The following is a 17750-nucleotide window of genomic DNA, read 5'->3' on the forward strand; positions in this document are numbered from 1 at the left end:
TATCAACAGTGTAATTACAGCTCTATGTGCATTATAGTCCAATAAATGTGGCTCAAGAAGTTACTAGTTACTATCATGTATCAGACATTATAACAGGCCACTTGCACACATTAGGAGAAGTCAGGGCTCTGGAAAATAATGACTAAGCACAGAGCCCAAAGTTTAAAAAAGATCTATGATCTTGGTGCCAGGCAGCAGCACACCAACCTTGAGAAACAAAGACAGCAAGGGATGCCAGACTCCAAATCTCTCTCTGTTCAATGTGTAGAAGACAAAGTCCTCCCATTTCCTACTCAACTAAAAAAGATCCCAGGGTTCTCTGGAACCCTCAAGAAGAAAATGCTAGATTTTGGCTGATAGGATAGAAGGGTACTCAAATGAGATATTATAATAGATGTAGCCAGATCAGATAGAGTGAGTCATATGAGTTAAATATATATAACAAGTGTTAAATAAGCTTATTCAGTAGGGTACAACCTAAAAATAGTCTTTTTTCCCTCCTTACTGTTGTCTTTCAATCTGTTCTTCACATCTTCCATCGCTGTTGGTGGGTTACAGTGGAGACAAGCTTCTATTTTACAAACAGCCTCCTAATAACCAGGGCTGACATGCAGGAGGTAAGACAGAACCATTTAAAACCACCTGTCAGGATAAGGTCACCGCATCCGGGAGAACTTATATGGGATGTACTGAAACAGGAAGTCAGGATCATGCCTTTGAAGGTAACAAACCCCTTCAAATAAATCTTTTATTCTGATCAGTCTAGCCCGCAGATTTTCTTTTTATATGTGCCCCTTGTGTCTTTGTGGCTTTGGCCACTACTTAGCAAGTCATTCTCTTTGGAATATTTGCGATCTTGTCACCTATTATCTTTAGCATTGAGGATCCATCCAAGACTCTTAAGCAACAAGATTGTAACCCTTAAACAAATCCTTTGTCATAAATGATATCATCCCCATTTTCCAAATGAGAAAACAGAAGCTCAGAGAGACTAAGTGACTTGTCCAAGATGCAAAGAGGCAGAGCGAGATTTGTTCCAAGTCCTGTCCAGCCCCTAACTTTAATTATACTGCAATGATACATGTTTGAGAAATCAAGCCAGATGTAAGCTAGAATCTACCCACCATATTAGTTAATCTGTACATAACAAATTAGTGATTTTTTTTCAACCTGGGCATGGACTAAAACTACTTTTTAAAACTATAGATGCCAAAATCCCAATCCCAACACTCTGATTCAAAAGTCTGTGAGAGAGTTTATTAAGCTGTATCTATATTCATTTTTAAAATGGAAGCCCCTGGGTTAAACTCTCAGCTTTTATTTAAAATGTTATTTGAAGTTGTCTTAGAGCCTACTGGAACTCCTAGTGAATAAACCTGTTAAGAAATCTATAAACCTAGGAATGGAAGCAAATAAAGGATATTTGTTTCAAGTAAAGTGAAGAAGCAAATTATACTGTTGAAGTACATGTCACTCAGGCACACAAAGAATAAGGAGGGTTCCTTCTATGAGCAAATTACAAAGCCAGCACAGAGGCAAGTAAAGCAGTGATTATCAACTAACTTGACATCTGCCTGAATTCTGTCTGAATCTGATCAAAGTATAGCATAGGTAAATTCCTAATTTACCTTGCTCATAACTTCATCTCTTCAAAAACATTGGAACAACCAGGATTTCTTAATTAAAATGGCATCTGTTAACATCCCCTAATGCTGCCTCTCCTAATTTTTCACTAAAGTACTTATAAACACAGAGGAAAAGATGAAAACCCACCACCATCTAAAAGTTAGAACTCACAGACAACTTAAAACAAACATCTGGAAAGAATCTCCACAAAGCACAGGAAAGATTAATCAGTTTGCCCTCAAATGAAGAATGAGTAGTGACTGCCATTTCTCACCAGAGAAGAGGTGTTTCTGCACTAATCATTGCCAGCTGCCATTACCATCCTGGAATAAGTTCATCTGGAAATAGGATACACACTCACACTTTTACCTGAACAGAAGATTGTTATGGGTTGAACTGTGTCCCCCTCAAAATTCATATGCTGAAATCCTAACCCCTTCACAATGTTACAAACTTTCTTTAAACAGGATCATTACAGATGTAATAAGTTAAGATGAGGTCATAATGGAGTAGTGTGGGTCCAATTCCACATCACTAGAGATCTTAAAAGAAAGAAAGAAAGAGAGAGAGAGAGAGAGAAAGAAAGAAAGAAAGAGAAGACTATGTGAAAAGATAGGCATGGGAAGGATGCCATGGGAAGATGGAGAACTAGAATGATGCATCTACAAGTCAAGGAACACCAAAGATTGTCAGAAAACCACCAGAAGGTAGGAACAGGAAAGAAAGGATTCCACTACAGATTGCAGAGAGAAGATAGTCTACCAATACCTTAGGACTTGGGAATTCCAGCCCCTACAACAAGACAATAAATTTCTGTTGTTCTAAGCTACCTAGATTGTGGTATTTTGTTGCATCAGTCTTGGGAAACTAATACACAAATGTCTGCAGATATTTCTTAGTGAGCCTGATGAAGAGTTTGTAATAACATCACAGTGTAGGAAATTTCAAAGTAATATTTGTTTTAATTAAAGCAGGATAAAAATCTAACTGGAAACAAGAATGAATATCTAGGTCTTTCACTGAGTGAAACTATTTGCATTCATTTTGCAATGCTCATTCCTAAAAAGTCAATGTCTAGAATAATATTGCAGCATTTTTAAATTCCTAAATTAAATATACTAGAATAAAAATTTAGCAAACAATTAGCCTTTGTCTGATTTGTGCCTGTCTTAAATGGTCTTCAAAATTTCTAATGCATTAAGCATGAGTTGTGCTCTAATGCAATCTTAACCTCATGAGACAATATATATGTATATGTAACCACATGAATCATGAGGAAGGTTAACCAAACTTTTCCTTTGGATATCAAGTCTATGATTTATTTTATTCCATCCAGTAATGAGGTTGAGCAAGGGATAATTACTAGTGTGGAAGATTTCAGCAATCACTTTTTCAAAGGAAGAAAATAAAATTCAGAAATAGGAAATGACTATTACAACACACTGAAAAGTAACATTCCTTTTTAGTAGTATATAAAAACATGTACATCATTAACCCAAGCTATGATAACATTTCAATGAATTGAACTCATTTCTTTGGACTAACCTTTCAAGATTATGGACTGCCCGTTAACAGTTTAATGGCTTTTTAAAATGTATAATTACATACGCTTATAATATGTAATAATGACAGAGTTCAGATGTTATCAGTTTAGTCTTTTTTTGCTCTCCTGTTTACTGAATGGCAGAAAAGAAACTCTAATGTTTTCAAATAAAAAACTACAATGGCAATTTCACTCTTTACAGTAAATGAATTCATACAAGTTAAAACTCATTACACTACAAAAAACTAGTATATAACATACTTCAGTGAAATTGGTTGTGTTTTAAGATACCACCTCCCAGCAGTCCCACCAGCCTATGCCCAATCCAGCCAGCCAGCCAGCCTACAAAGTCAGCCTAGGTGCCATGTGTCAGGAAAAACCGTGGCCTATACCTGATCCAGAAGTCCTACCAAAATGGTCATGGTTTAGAGTACACCCAGCTGGCTGCACATGATTTAGTCACCCTGCCAAGGCATACCCAGGGTTGCACACCTATGACTCCCTACCCCAGCCAAACTTACCTGCTCCAGTTCTTACCATCCTGCCAAGGAGGCAATGGCATGGTTTACTCTAAGGCCTCCTGGCCATTGCGTGCTCCAGCTCCAGCCATTCTGCCAAACCCACCAGGCACATGCAGTCTACACAGCAGATGCTCCTATACAGGGTCACTGCTTCAATACTAGAAGAGGGAGCTGTTCCACTTAATTTATAGAAATAAACACAAAATGTCAAACAAAATTAGGAGACAGCGAAATATGTTCCAAATAAAAGAGAAAGATGCCATGGGAAGATGGAGAACTAGAATGATGCATCTACAAGTCAAGGAACACCAAATTTTGTCAGAAAACCACCAGAAGGTAAGAACAGGAAAGAAAGGATTCTGCTACAGACTGCAGAGAGAAGATAGTCTACCAATACCTTAGGACTTAGGAATTCCAGCCCCTACAAAAAGACAATAAATTTCTCTTGTTCTAAGACAAAACAACATAACCCTAGAAAAGAAAAAAAAAAAAAAAAAAAGAAAAATAACCCTAATTAGGAAAGATAAATAATTTACCTGGTAAAGAGTTCAAAGTAAGTCATAAAAGATGCTCACTGAACTTCGGAACAAAACAGATAAACACAGTAAGAATTTCAGCAAGAGTTTAACAAATTAAAGAAGAAGAAGAAGAAGAAGAAGAAGAAGAACAATCTGAGCTAAAGAATATAATAACTGAAATGAAAAACACACTAGAAGGAATCAACACCAGATTGGATGTTAGAGCCTGGGTGGCTCAGTCACTTGGGCATCCAACTCTTGATTTTGGCTTGGATCAGTCTCAGGGTCATGGGATCAAGCCCTGCATGAGGCTCCATGCTCAGTGGGGAGTCTGCTTGAGATTCTTTCCTTCTCCCTCTGCCCCTCCTCCCATTCATACACATGCTCACTCTCTTTCTCTAAAATAGATAAATATTTTTTTAAAAGAACAGAAAAAAAATTTTTTAAATGAGGATAGGTTAAAGGACCTCTGGGACAACATCAAGCATACCAACATTTCTAATCGACGGGAGGAAACAAATACCCAGTTCCAAGAAGTACAGAGTCCTAAACAAGATACACCTAAAGAGATCCATACAAAAACATTACAATTATAATGAAAGATAAAGAATAAAATGAAAGATAAATAGGACCTTAAAGGCAGCAAGTGAAAAACAGTCATGCCCATTGGACATCTCATAAGCTTATGAGTCGATTTTTCAGCAAAAATTTTTCAGACCAAGCTGTACCTGGGTGGCTAAACATCTGCCTTCTGCTCAAGTCATGATCCCAGGGTCCTGGAATCAAGCTCTGCATTGTGCTCCCTGTTCAGCAAGAAGCCTGCTTCTCCCTGTCCCACTCCCCTTGCTTGCGTTCCCTCTCTCACTGTCTCTCTCTGTCAAATAAATAAATAAAATCTTTTTTAAAAAAATTTTTTCAGGCCAATAAGGAGTGGCAGGTTATATTTAAAGTGCTAAAAGGTAAAAACTGACAACCAAGAATACTCTACCTGGCAAGGTTATCATTCAGAATTGAAGGAGAAATAAAGAGTTTCCAAAAATGCAAAAACTAAAGGAGTTCACCACCACCAAACTGGCTTACAAGAAATGTTAAAGGGTCTTCCTTAACCATAAAAAAAAGGCCATAACTGAAAATAAGGAAATATGTGAAAAAGAAAATCTCACTGGTAATGTTGCACAAGTTCTGAGGCAACCAAGAAACTCAAGCGGCACGTGGAAAGCTGGGAGAACACAGTTTTATTAACGTCGGCGGGCTCAGCGGGATCACTCCTACAGTCTGAGCACCCGGCCTTTGCTGGGACAGATATTTGTAGGCAAACTAGGGATTTTTCGTGGTTTTTCACAGCTGATTGGCTTGGGGGTCACACAGAAGTTCTTAGAGCTATGCAGAAGTGACTTCGTGGAGAAGTGGCAAGTTATCCTCAGTGGTTCCTCATTTCAGTGAGGTGGCCATTTTGGGCTTTTCCGCCTCAGTAATGGCAAATGTATAGTAAAGGCAGTGGGATCAGCCCATTAAAAAGCTAGAATTAAAATTAAAAGAAAAAAATGCTGAAATCGACTATAACTACAATAAGTAGTTAAGGATAGCCAAAATAAAAAGATGTACAATATGACATGACAAATGTAAAATGTGGAGGAGGAGAGTAAAAATGTAGTGCTTTTGGAACGCAGCCAAACTTAAGTGACTATCAGCTTAAAACAGGTTGATAAATGTGAAACCAATGGTAACCACAAACCAAACCTACAACAGATACACAAAAAAATAGGGAAAAGAACCCAAACATCATGCTAAAGAAAACTATCAAACCATAAGAGAAGAGACCAAGAGTAGAAGAAAGGAAAGAGAAGAATACAAAAACAACCAGAAAACAATTAACAAAATGGCAGTGTGTTAATATTAATAATTACTTTAATAGTTATAATAACTACTTTAATAACTATTTATAAATAATAAATAATTTAATAACTATTTATATAATAACTATTTAATAACTATTAATAACTACTTTAAATGTAAATGGACTAAATGCTCCCATCAAGAGACACTAGGTGGCTGAACAGATAAAAAAAACAAAAACTAAAACTAAAACAAAAAAACAAGGCCTATCTACTTGCGGCCTACAAAAGACTCACTTCAGATTTAAGGGCATACACAGACTGAAAGTGAAGGCATGAAAAAAATCATTCCATGCAAGTAGAAACAAAAAGGGAACTGGAAAAACAATACTCCTATCAGACAAAACAGACTATAACAAAAGACAAAGGAGGGCATTACATAACAATAAAAAGATCAACCAAACAAGAAGATATAGCATTCATAAACATGTATGCACCCAACATAGGAGCACCTAAATAAAGCAAATACTAAGAGATATAAAGAAAGAAATTGACATATAATGAGTAGGGAACTTTATACCCCACTTACAGCAATGGTTAGCTCATCTAAACAGAAAATCAATAGGGGGGACACCTAGGTGGCTCAGTGGGTTAAAGCCTCTGCCTTTGGCTCAGGTCGTGATCCCAGGGTCCTGGGATCGAGCCCCACATTGGGCTCTCTGCTCAGTGGGGAGCCTGCTTCCCCCTCTCTCTCTGCCTGCCTCTATGCCTACTTGTGATCTCTGTCTGTCAAATAAATAAATATTTTTTTAAAAAATCTCTTTAAAAAAAAAAAGAAAGAAAATCAATAAGGAAACACTGGCCTTTAAATAACACATCAGACCAGATGGACTTAATATATATATACAAAACGTTTCATCCAAAAACTGAAGAATACACATTTTTTCAAGTATATATGGAGCATCCTCTAGGATAGATTAGAAATTGGGCCACAAAACAAGACTCAGTAAGTTTAAGACTGAAATCACATCAAGCATCTTTTGCAACTACAAAGATATGAAACTAGAAGTCAATTATAAGAGGAATTTCAGAAAATAACACAAACACAGGGGGACTAAACACCATTTTACCAAACAGTCAATGGATCAATGAAGAAATCAAAGAGGAAATAAAAAATACCTTAAGACAAATGAAAATGAAAATACAACTTTCCAAAATCTGTGGAAGACAGCAAAAGTATTCTAAGAAAGAAGTTCATAGCAATATAGGTCTGCTTTAAGCAGCAAGAAAAATCCCAAATAAAGAATCTAACTGTACACCTAAAGGAATGAGAAAAAGAATAAACAAAAATCCAAAGTTGGAGGAAGTCTCTTCAACAAACGGTGCCGGAAAAACTGGACAGCTACATGCAAAAGAATAAAATTGGACTGCTATTTTACACCGTATACAAAAATAAATTCAAAATGGATTGAAGACATGAAGACCTGAAACCATAAAACTCTTAGAGAAAACATAAGCTGTAAGCTCTATGACACCAGTCTTAGCAATATTTTTTAGAACTGGTCAGATCACCTCAAGCAAGAGCACCAAAAGCTAAGATAAACAAAAGGGATTACATCAAATTAAAAATCTATTGCACAGGGACAGCTGGGTGGCTCAGTTGGTTAAGTGGCTGCCTTTGGCTTGGGTCATGATCCTGTAGTCCTGGGATCTAGTCCCACATCTGGCTCCTTGCTCGGCAGGGAGCCTGCTTCTCCCTCTGCCTCGGCCTGCTGCTCTGTCTGCCTGTGCGCTCTCTCTCTCTCTCTCTCTGACAAATAAATAAAATCTTAAAAAAAAAAAAACTATTGCACAGCAAGGGAAACTATCAACAAAACAAAAGTTTAACCTACTCAATGGAAGAAGATATTTGCAAATCATACATTTGATAAGGGGTTAATACAAAAAATATATAAAGAACTTACACAACTTAATATCAAAAAAAACTAAACAACCTGATTTTTAAAAAATGGGCAGACAACTTGAACAGACATTTTTCTGAAGATCTACAGATGACCAAATGACACACGGAAAGGTGTTCAACATCACTAATCATCAGGAAAATGCAAATCAAAACCACAATGAAATACCATGGCTCATCTGTCAGGTATAACTGGCTATTACCAAAAAGTCAAAAAATAACAAGTGTTGGCAAGGATATGAAGGAAAGGGTACCTTCATACACTGTTGGTGGGAATATAAATTGGTGTATTCTCTATGGAAAGGAATACGTAGGTTCCTCAAAAAATTAAAAATAGAACTACCATATGATCCAGCAATTCCACTACTAGGTATTTACCCAAAAAATACAAAAACACTAATTTGAAGGGATAGATGCACCCTTACACTTATTGCAGCATTATTTACAGTAGCCAAATTATGGAAGTAGCCCAAGTGTCCTTTGATAGATAAAGAAGATGGGGTATGTGTGTATATGATTAAATATTACTCAGTCACAAAAAGGAATGAAATCTTGCCATCTGCAGTAATGTGGATGGATCTAGAGAGTATTATGTTGGGTGAAAGAAGTCAAATACCGTATGATTTCACCTGCATGTGGAATCTAAAAAACAAAACAATCAAAACAGAAACAGACTCATAGATACAGGAAACAAATTTGGTTATCAGAGGGGGAATGGGTTGGGGGACAGAGGTGGGCAGGCAAAAAAGGTGAAAAGGATTAAGAAATACATACTTCTAGTCAGAAAATAAGTAAGTCATAGGGATATAAAATACAGCATAGGGAACACAGTCAATAATGTAATAATAAATTTGTATGGTGACAGATTGTAGTTAACTAGACCTATTGTGAGGATCATTTTATAATGTATAAAAACATCAAATCACTATGGCATGCACCTGAAACTAATAGGATATATGTCAATTATACTTCAATAAAAACATACTGCACAAAGTTATGAGGAATATTTACTTTTCTCATTAAAAATGAAGAGAAACAAAACATAAGACTGGTATCTTGGTATCTACATTATGATGGCTTTATTGTCACTCATATCAGGATTGAGATTATTGAAATATAATTTCAAGAATATTTCAATTAAGGTATTCTTCAAATATTTTAAATATTACTTGGAAGCTACATGTCATTACTAGTCATTTTCTTGACTAGGAGCCTGTGATGATAAGTTTTATCCACATCTGTCATATGCTGTTTAAAGCCTACCAGGACTCAGCTCTAAGCCTTGGTTTGTCTTTATTCCTGGAATGTTTGTATCTCTCTGAAAAATCCCTACTCACCTCTTTTAGGATTTAGTACAAACATCACCTCCATGTAAACTTTCCATGTTTATTTCTTATCTAAGAGCTCCCCGTTAAGGAATGAATAAAATAAGTTGTAAATTATAGAAAGAGTGGAACATTACACAATTGTTCAAGTGAATAGCGTCAAGCATATCATGAATAAATTTCAAAACCCAATGTCAAAGCAAAACAAATTTCTATGTATTTTTAAATACCCAAACAATAGTATCTACTTCATTCACATATACTTGCATTTATAAACAGTAAAAAATATGCATGGGGATGATATACATCAACTTCACAAATGTCATGACCCCTACAGAAAAAGGAAGGAGTATGAGAGCATGTATGAAGCTTTAGCTATGGTTGCAAAGTTTTTATTAAGAGTGGAATGATGATGATAAAGATGAGGAGGAGAAGAAAAGGGAAGAAAAAAGAGAGGGAGAGCAGAGGGAGAACAGAGGTGAGAGATGGGAGGCAGGAGAGGAAGAAAGAAGGGAGGGAAAATGAGGAAGCAAAGGGGGACAAATTGTTAATATATGTTTAATTTCAATGGTGTATACATAAGTGTCTGTAATATTTTCTCTATTTTTATTATGATTTGAACATTGTTATTTAAAATTTTAATCATAATGTAAAAAATAACTGTAATCCCTCTATTAAATTTCAGGAGAAAAAATCTTTACTGACTTGATCATGTACAGTGGTAATATTTAATAGTTTCCACTAATTTTATCCAATATATACTGACAATGGCATCATAAAAATTATCAAAACATGCACTGTATTTATTCCTTATGTGTTTGGTTTTCATAGCAATCTCTGTGTGATAGGAACCTGGGATATCTTTGGCTACATGATTCCAACATCTCAGTCTAATGAGTAAGATAAAAGTAGAATGCCTGGGTGGCTCAGTGGGTTAAGCCTCTGCCTTCAGCTCAGGTCATGATCTCAGGCTCCTGGGATCAAGCCCCGCATCGGGCTCTCTGCTCAGCAGGGAGCCTGCTTCCCTCTCTCTCTGCCTGCCTCTCTGCCTACTTGTGATCTCTCTCTCTGTCAAATAAATAAATAAAAATCTTAAAAAAAAAAAAAAGTAGAATGCAGCAGAATATGTAGATAAAAAGGTGAAGGGAAAATCTCAGGTAACAATAAATAGGAAGGTAGATAGTTAAGTGTGTGGATGGATGGATGGATGGATGGATGGAACAAATTTAAAGGAAAAAGTCACATTCTGTTATAAAGATGCCTAGAAATTTTCACCTGAGACATATATATATAGACTGTCATCATTTGTTAAATGACTTAATGTATAAAGCCTATATATTATAAAATCATTTTATCAAGAAAAGTATGAATTCTCTGTAGTATTGACAAATCATTCATTCATTTTTTCATTTAGTCATGACCATTGCCTACTAAAAACTTAATCATTGATTAGTTTGAACACAGTTTCCAAATGCGAAAGTTGATTTTATTCAAGTGATTTAATGAAGATTTATTCTACCCGATGGAGATGTTATTTTGGGAAAAATATTTCTATATTGTTTTACTGAAGAAGTTTATTTACTCTCCTCAGGTGTTAGTGTACTGAATGAGAAGGATACTCTTCCTAAATATTTTTATATGCTCCATTAACAAGGTCTCTAAATGACAATAATAATATCCATCAAAATAAAGTTAAATGGACAGACTAAGCTTTTATTTGGGAACTATTCATCAGTCAACCACTATATGCTAGTCACTGTTAGAAACTCAACTAAAAGAAAATGAAGCCAATCCTTTCCCTAGAGAAATTTACTGTCATTTTCAACAAATCTAAATTAATGGAATTTCCTTTTTTCCCTTCATACTAGAAGTCAATAGTTAAATAGGTAATTGAATTGTTTACAAAATAACTACATCAACACAAATATCTTTGCCCTCAAAAGAGTGTCTATACCACAGAAGTTCTCAACTTTGGCTGTACGCTGTAATCATTTGTGGGACACTGAATAACATATATAAAAAGCCTGGATCCCACCCTCAGAGTTTCTGATTTAATTGTTCTTAGGTGCAACATGGGCACTAGGGTAAGGAAGAAGTTCCCACATGCCAAGGCTGCCTAGTGGCAGGCCCTCCTGCCTGAGGGCATAGCCTTCCATAACCATGGAGCTAAATGCAAAGAATGTTAAAAAAATTTTTTAAATGAGGATATTCACTAGATATAATATATTGAGCTATGTTTCACCTTTTCTTTTTCACATCAACTCTAAAATAAGAGCTGCTCTTTTCATTTTAATCCTCAGATACAATAACAATTCCAGAATTACAAACTTTCAACACATTTGTCCTTTCATTAACTCATCCAATCAATCCAACATCCTAAAAACCTAGAAACTTCAAACCTCTCCCTCTTCTACAAAGAATCTAGCATTTCTTCTTTCCTTAAGAGAGCTACGCAGTTAATTATAAAAACTGCTTTCTTTCTTTAGCATTTTCATATGCCAAACTGTGAAGAAGTAAGATGGTGCATGTTTCAAACTGCCTCTAGCTATAAAGGGGAGAAAAAAAGTGAAATAGGCCTTGTTAAGGGCTTAAAAGGCTTGAAAAATTCACACAATAAGCCACAGTTCTTGATTTCCACTTTCCTCTATAGGAATGAATATTAGGTACGATAGTAAGTATTTCAAGGTCATGTTTACCTAATTCTAATGAAGCAAAGCATAAATTTCAAATTGTTAACCAATTGCAGGGAATGAGTGGATCATTTTTTTCCAGAAGGCAAGTAATTAAAATGGAAAAATGTGTTTAGTGTTAAAAAGAAACTAGAATGTTACTATATTAGATAAGGGAGCAGTCCATGACCACATAATGTCATTAAAGTGATCGGAAATTATGTGGTCCCGTAAATTGCTTTATTTCCCTCAGCAGAATATTAATTTCAGGTGAGTAATTTAAATTGCATTAACAGCGGACTCCTTAAGATGACACTTCATTTAGTCTTGAAAGTTGCTGCTGTTTAAGATATCCCCCCAGCCTGCCATTTCACACTGGTGCTAACTTGTGCCAGATTGTATATTGTTTTTCCAAAATACCATGGGGGTGTCAAATGCTTTATTGCAAACCTGCTGCTTTATGGGAATATGCAATGTAAATAAACCAGAGAGACACTTCTGTAAATTGCCCTATTTTAGATGGAAAATGTTTCAATTAGATGTATGAAATCAACTGACAGTTTTATGAGCCAAATCATTTTGGAAATATCCTTCACATACACTGGATATCATTGTATTTTCAGAGACCATATGGTATAAAGTAGATCCACAAGCTCTTCAAGGACAGGTAAACTTAAACTCATCATGAATCTTGATTCCAGTACCTGTGTCCTTTTCACTATCAAATATCCAGGTAAGACAATTTTCAAAGTTGCTACTTTGGTGAAAAGTATCAAAAAAAGTTTAATTATATGTCATGGCTATTTTCTTATAAAAACAAGGTAAATGCATATCCCTCTACACTTCTATGGACCACAAATCTAGTAATTCAAATATAGACAGACCATGAGAACCTGGGCTAAATAGATAACAAGGGCTACAGGGTAAAGGATGAGTTTGTATAACTGCTGCTTTGTGAAGACCCTTGAACATCAATTTATAACATGAATCATCTTTTGTGTGAAAACAAAATTTTCATGAATGGCTGGATGACATTATTAAAAGGTTCAAGATACTTTAACCTAATAGCAAATATATTATACAATTGAAATTTACCTCTGACCTCCCAAGCCCTCCTTGAGAAAAGGAAATGTTATCAATCGGATACCAAGTCATTGGTTCAATCCCTCCTCTCTAACAGATAATTCCTCTTCCATGCCTTTTTTTCTATTATTAAAGAAGGTTTACAACTGCCTTTAGAGAAATGTAACTTTTTTTTTTTAACAGCACAAGGTCTTTGCTTTCTCAATCAAAAATCCTGTAATTTGCTTTCCTTTTCCCCTATAAATTTCCTTTTCTATTCAGCAACACCTCTCTCTTAACGCTTGTGCCTGAACTCCTGGATTTGCTATCTGGCTGCTGCTTTCCTTGCCCAGCTGCTCTCTTCTTCTAAGCTATACCCATGCTGTTCAACTCAGTTGCCATGCTACTTCACTGTCCCTGACTGTTGGATGCCTCCTGAATCAACTTCATATTCCAAGGCCAATTCCAAGTAAGGAATTTCAGGTTGTGGATTCACCCCAGCCAACCACTGATTTGGCTGAACACGTCTCTCTCATTCTCATTTTCTGCAGGATGGAAGAGATTTTCTCTCTAAAAACCCTAGCTTTTGGAAAGCTTTTGGCAGCCTTCCCAGAAGACCACCTGCAGGAGTAACCCTTCTAAACTTATTTTACCATGCTTCACGTTTACTTCCCTGAGAATTATCCCTGCCACCACTATGAAACCACCGAGCTACATGAGATAGCAAAGCTGCCTGCCACCCAAGGGGTGATAAAGGGTCAATGCACATTCTCTAACACACTCAAGAGGAGAGATTTGAAAACTCTCAAATAAATGATGACAAAGAAAGATTTCAGTTATACATCAGGAGACCAATATCCAAGCAAATTACATACAGCTATCTGAAACCATCCTTAAATTATGGATAATCCAAAGTTAGTTTCTGTTAAAAATACAAGAAAAAAATAATCTAAAAAAAAAGAACACATTCTCTTTCTTATGAAGGGGATCAGAATATGCCCCCCACATATGGCATTTTGGCATGATTATTTTGAGCTGAAGTCAATTAAGAAAGAACAGATACAAGAACTCTCTGCCTCCCCCTTTCTGCCTAAAAACAGGGTATAAACTTCCCTTTGTAAAGATGTCCCCCACCTTTCCCTTACAAGAAGACATGACTCATTATGGTGACAGCACTGACTTAAACCTGGATAAACAAACCTTACTCAAATAACCTTTGCCTTTCATTAGTTTCCTCCATATGCCTTCCCACAATTTACTATGCCTAGAATCTCAAATCCCTTTTCCTTTGTCTTATAACTTTTCCACAATTCATCACCCTGTATATTAAAATGGTATATAAGTCCTGGGCCTAATCATGTTTCTGGAGTTTTTACTTCTTTTCTGTGACACTCCTGTATGCATGCATAACAACCTTTTTTTTTTTTTCACATGAAATTTTCATTTGTTGTTTAATCCACAAGCTTCATTCACTGAACTTTAGAGGGTATGAGAAAAGCTTCTTCCCTTTCCTACACTTATAGTAATCATAATTACAATCATATTTTTTAATCCTTCATCAAAAACTAGCAAAATGCTCCAGAAACCTGGCATTTTTCTTTTATAATAATGAAATGATGCAAGAAAATGGAAGGAAAACATGAATAATTTTAAAACTGCCTTTGCTATGACATCTTTACTGTACTTTCTACCATGTGTATGTTGCTTTTATGATGCTTCTTTAAAAAAAAAATGTAGAGATGAGGACTACTCTAAATGAAAAAGTTTTTAGCCCCAACTCTTGATAAGTATCATCTGGGTCATAGGTCACCGTTGTCTTTACACACTGTGTAGTAAACAGCAGCAGGAACCTAATGACTGATGTTCTACTCGCAGGGGCTGAGGAGCTGACAGAAGTAACACCACTTAGTCTCTGAGGAACTAAAGGCAATTTATAGGCTTATTTAATTTAGGCTATGTTGAAATGACATTATAAAGTTGTAGGGGAACAGACTGTCACCTTATCACGACAAATATGGAAAACAAGGCTCCAAAAGAACAGAGGAACTCAGTTATATGCCAGAAGAGAAGCAGCTACTGCTTTAATATGCACCCCAAGCTGACAGAGTAAACTGTCAAGTAAGCCTTCATTTTGACATGAATCTCCCTTGCCCTTTATATATAATGCCTTTAGCCCGAGGTGATACCTAAAGTGATATGTGCTCACCCCTTCAAATATGGTCAGTCTATAACCCAACTTTCAGAAAATTATTTTCCCAACAGAATACAGCTCCTTTTCCCAGGACATCTTCTAATTCTTAAATATCATTAGGTTTAGACACAAAAATATGTGTGCTCCTTAGGGATCCTACTTGATAGAGCAGAAATGTTTAATTTGGGGGGGGGGATAAAGTAAACATAACATAAAATTTACCATTTCTTATTTTTGAGTGTTGAGTGGCATTATATACATTCACACTGTTGTGCAACTGTCACCACTATCCAAATCCAGAAATTTTTCATCTTCTCAAAATGAAATGCTGTACCCATCAAACAATAATTCCCCATCCTCCTCCTCCCAACAGTCCCTGCTAACCATTATTCTTCTTATTTTCTCTATGAAATTCACTATTCTAACTCATACAAATTGAATCATAAATATTTGTTTCTGTATCACTAATGTCCTCAAGTTTCCTCCATTTTACAGCATGTAAAAGAATTTAATTTCCTGTTAAGGCTAATAATATTCCATCATATGTATATATGCCACATTATGTTTATCCATTCATCCGTTAATTAATCGATCCCAGGATCCTGAGATCATGACCTGAGATAAAGGCAGACACTTAGTTAACCAACTGAGCCATCCAGGTGCCCCAATATACCAGTCTTTAAATAGACTATGCTTTCTGTTTCTTAGGTAAAAATATAGAGGTGGAAGGGTGGACCATAGTAAGCGTATGTTAAATTAAAAAAAAAAATGGTTCAACTATTTCTCAAAGTGGGATTTGAGAAATTTTACTACACTATACATTACACCAGCAATGTACAAGAGTCTCAGTTCTTCCACATTATTGTCAGCACTTAGTATGGTCAGTCTTAAATTTTAGCCATCCTAGTGTATTATATTATCTCATTGTGGTTTAATTCGCATTTCTCTGGGACTAATAATGATGAGTGAGTGTCTTTTCATGTACTCATTTTCCATCTGCAAATCTTCTTCAGGGAAGTACCTGTTGAAATCTTTTGTGAATTGTTTGGATAGGTTATTTCTCTTCTTATCATGAAGTTGTAAGAATAATGCATGGTTTTTACGGCCATATGACATATATCATAAAATGGACATATGTCATATATTGTCAGGCTAGTTTTACAAATATTTTCTACCAGTCTGTAGCTCAACTTTTCATTTTAACAGTATCTTTTAAAGAGCAAATGTCTGAACATTGATGAAGTCCAATGTATTGATTTTTTTCTTCTGTGGCTTGTGCTTTTTGTGTTATAGTTAAGAAATCTGCTAAACCCAAGGCTGCTAATATTTTCCATTTTCTCTTATGTATAATTAATAAATTATTTTTAAAATTTATATAAATAAATTTTAAATAGATAAATAAAATTTAAATAGATACACCAAAACAGGAGGAAGATCTTAACTATCCAAACCCTACCTCGAATTAGTGCTACAGAATCTCCATCTTTAAACTCCCTATCCCTGATGGTCCTGTTGGCCTAAACAACTGCACTCTGAAGAAGGCTGACAATTTCATACATTCACAAAGTCTAAGAATGGGCTAACAGAAATTGGTGTCTTCAATAAAAATTTTCCTCCAGTAATGCCTCTTCCATCAGCCCATCTTTCACCCAAACTTGTTCTTCTTTTTCAAAGACTGTCATCATTGTGTATAACTACTTTACTACTTAATGACTTCCTTCCTCAGGACAGCAGAACTAGAAAGTCCATTGACTCAAACTGCAAGGAAGTTTCTTGGGGAAGAGAAACTCATAATTCAACAATTTTAGTCAAAAAGTCAGAAATGTGTAATCCATTAACTAACAAATCTTTACAAATAGGAAGTAGAGTTAATCACCGAATCCAAAAGAATCAAATCAATTTGCCATCTTAATCTTAAAATACTGAATGGAAGCCACATGGAATAAAATAAAACTTTTACTTATATCTTTATTCCAAAGGACCAGTATTATTTAATAATTAATAAAAACATCCAAACATGACTGGGTGCCTTTGCACTTCTAAAGGGTAATATTCAAACAAGTATGAAAGTTTCCTTCCTTCTCTGAAATTAATTCTCATTCTCATTATCACTGTCTTTTCAATAACCCCTGGCAATAAGTAAAAAATATGCCTTTAAGCTAGTTTACAATAGTGACCAATTTATTATAAGAAAATACGGGTATCACATAGAGCCCAAGACAGACATAGAATGTTATTGATACCCAAGGCTCTTACCCTTTATATCTCTATCTCAGGCTATATGATTTCACACATCTGCTTCTCTTAGAATGTCCATTTCTTCACTAAATACATTTCTCTGATTCAGCACGTACACTGCAGATGATGTCTGCCTGACAACTGTTTACTTATCTTTAAGTCAACTGACCAATCTATGGTGTTTCAGTATCTCTCAATCCCAATTCTTAATTAGTAGGAGAAAGTACCCAATTGGTTCAGCTTTGTTCATCTAAAGTAACTA

General features: G+C 35.6%; 1 long non-coding RNA gene across 1 annotated transcript; it reads left to right on the forward strand.

The window, feature by feature from the left end:
- Positions 1-2246: 2246 nt before the first annotated feature.
- LOC116871729 lies at positions 2247-13637 on the forward strand. The gene is made up of 3 exons (XR_004383494.1): positions 2247-2333; positions 12621-12730; positions 13611-13637. It is a non-coding gene; the product is annotated as an uncharacterized LOC116871729 (long non-coding RNA).
- Positions 13638-17750: the final 4113 nt, after the last annotated feature.

The sequence above is a fragment of the Lontra canadensis genome, unplaced genomic scaffold (assembly GCF_010015895.1).
Source record: "Lontra canadensis isolate GAN:19392208 unplaced genomic scaffold, GSC_riverotter_1.0 scaffold27, whole genome shotgun sequence".
Lineage (NCBI taxonomy): Eukaryota > Metazoa > Chordata > Mammalia > Carnivora > Mustelidae > Lontra > Lontra canadensis.